Here is a 2,500-nt window from a genome sequence, read left to right on the forward strand (position 1 = left end):
TCTTTCTGTCTCCCTGTCTCTCGCTGTCTCTCTGTCTCTCTCTGTCTCCCCCTGTCTCCCCCTGTCTCCCCCTGTCTCCCCCTGTCTCCCCCTGTCTCCCCCTGTCTCTCCCTGTCTCTCCCTGTCTCTCCCTGTCTCTCTCTGTCTCTCTCTGTCTCTCTCTGTCTCTCTCTGTCTCTCCCTGTCTCTCCCTGTCTCTCTCTCTGTCTCTCTCTGTCTCTCTCTGTCTCTCTCTGTCTCTCTCTCCCTGTCTCTCCCTGTCTCTCCCTGTCTCTCCCTGTCTCTCCCTGTCTCTCCCTGTCTCTCTCTCTGTCTCTCTCTCTGTCTATCTCTCTGTCACTCCCTGTCTCTCCCTGTCTCCCTCTGTCTCTCTCTGTCTCTCTCTGTCGCTCCCTGTCTCTCCCTGTCTATCTCTGTGTCTCTCCCTGTCTCTCCCTGTCTCTCCCTGTCTCTCTCTGTCTCTCTCTGTCTCTCTCTGTCTCTCCCTGTCTCTCCCTGTCTCTCTCTCAGTCTCTCTCTGTCTCTCTCTCTCTCTCACTGTCTGTCTTTCTCTCTGTCTCTCCCTGTCTCTCCCTGTCTCTCCCTGTCTCTCCCTGTCTCTCCCTGTCTCTCCCTGTCTCTCCCTGTCTCTCCCTGTCTCTTCCTGTCTCTCCCCGTCTCTCCCTGTCTCTCCCTGTCTCTCTCTATCTCTCTCGGTCTCTCCCTGTCTCTCTCTCTGTCTATCTCTGTCTCTCTCTCCCTGTCTCTCTCTCTGTCTCTCCCTGTCTCTCTCTGTCTCTCTCCCTGTCTCTCTCTGACTCTCTCTGTCTCTCCCAGTCTCTCCCAGTCTCTCCCTATCTCTCTCTGTCTCTCCCAGTCTCTCCCAGTCTCTCCCAGTCTCTCCCTGTCTCTCCCTGTCTCTCCCTGTCTCTCCCTGTCTCTCCATGTCTCTCCATGTCTCTCTCTGTCTCTCTCTGTCTCTCCCTGTCTCTCTCCCTGTCTCTCTCTCTCTGTCTCTCTCTCCCTGTCTCTCTCTCCCTGTCTCTCCCTGTCTCTCTCTGTATCTCTCTGTCTCTCCCTGTCTCTCCCTGTCTCTCCCTGTCTCTCTCTGTGTCTCTCTCTGTCTCTCCCTGTCTCTCTCTCTCTGTCTGTCTCTCTGTGTCTGTCTTTCTGTCTGTCTTTCTCTCTGTCTCTCACTGTCTCCCCCTGTTTCTCTCTGTCTCTCCCTGTCTCTCCCTGTCTCTCTCTCTCTCTCTGTCTCTCTCTCCCTGTCTCTCCCTGTCTCTCTCTCAGTCTCTCCCTGTCTCTCTCTGTCTCTCTCTCTGTCTCTCTCCCTGTCTCTCCCTGTCTCTCCCAGTCTCTCCCTGTCTCTCTCTGTCTCTCTCGGTCTCTCTCTGTCTCTCCCTGTTTCTCCCTGTCTCTCTCCCTCTCTCTCCCTGTCTCTCTCCCTGTCTCTCTCTCTGTCTCTCTCTCTCTGTCTCTCTCTCCCTCTCTCCCCCTGTCTCTCCCTGTCTCTCTCTCTGTCTCTCTCTGTCTCTCTCTGTCTCTCTCTGTCTCTCTCTGTCTCTCTCTGTCTCTCCCTGTCTCTCCCTGTCTCTCTCTGTCTCTCTCTGTCTCTCTCTGTCTCTCTCTGTCTCTCTCTGTCTCTCCCTGTCGCTCTCTCTGTCTCTCCCTATCTCTCCCTGTCTCTCCCTGTCTCACTCTATCTCTCCCTGTCTCACTCTATCTCTCCCTGTCTCTCCCTGTCTCTCCCTGTCTCTCTCTCTGTCTCTCTCTGTCTCTCTCTGTCTCTCTCTGTCTCTCTCTGTCTCTCTCTGTCTCTCCCTGTCTCTCCCTGTCTCTCTCTGTCTCTCTCTGTCTCTCTCTGTCTCTCTCTGTCTCTCTCTGTCTCTCTCTGTCTCTCCCTGTCGCTCTCTCTGTCTCTCCCTATCTCTCCCTGTCTCTCCCTGTCTCACTCTATCTCTCCCTGTCTCACTCTATCTCTCCCTGTCTCTCCCTGTCTCTCCCTGTCTCTCTCTCTCTCCCTGTCTCTCCCTGTCTCTCCCGGTCTCTCCCGGTCTCTCTCGGTCTCTCTCGGTCTCTCTCGGTCTCTCCCTGTCTCTCTCTGTCTCTCTCTGTCTCTCCCTGTCTCTCCCTGTCTCTCTCTGTCTCTCCCTGTCTCTCCATGTCTCTCTCTGTCTCTCCCTGTCTCTCCCTGTCTCTCCCTGTCTCTCCCTGTCTCTCCCTGTCTCTCCCTGTCTCTCCCGGTCTCTCTCTGTCTCTCTCTGTCTCTCTCTCTCTCCCTGTCTCTCCCTGTCTCTCCCGGTCTCTCTCGGTCTCTCTCGGTCTCTCTCGGTCTCTCTCGGTCTCTCCCTGTCTCTCCTGTCTCTCTCTGTCTCTCCCTGTCCCTCCCTGTCTCTCCCTGTCTCTCTCTGTCTCTCCCTGTCTCTCCATGTCTCTCTCTGTCTCTCTCTGTCTCTCCCTGTCTCTCCCTGTCTCTCCCTGTCTCTCCCTGTCTCTCCCTGTCTCTCCCTGTCTCTCT

Source organism: Cetorhinus maximus, chromosome 21 (genome assembly GCF_964194155.1).
Source record: "Cetorhinus maximus chromosome 21, sCetMax3.hap1.1, whole genome shotgun sequence".
Classification (NCBI taxonomy): Eukaryota; Metazoa; Chordata; class Chondrichthyes; order Lamniformes; family Cetorhinidae; genus Cetorhinus; species Cetorhinus maximus.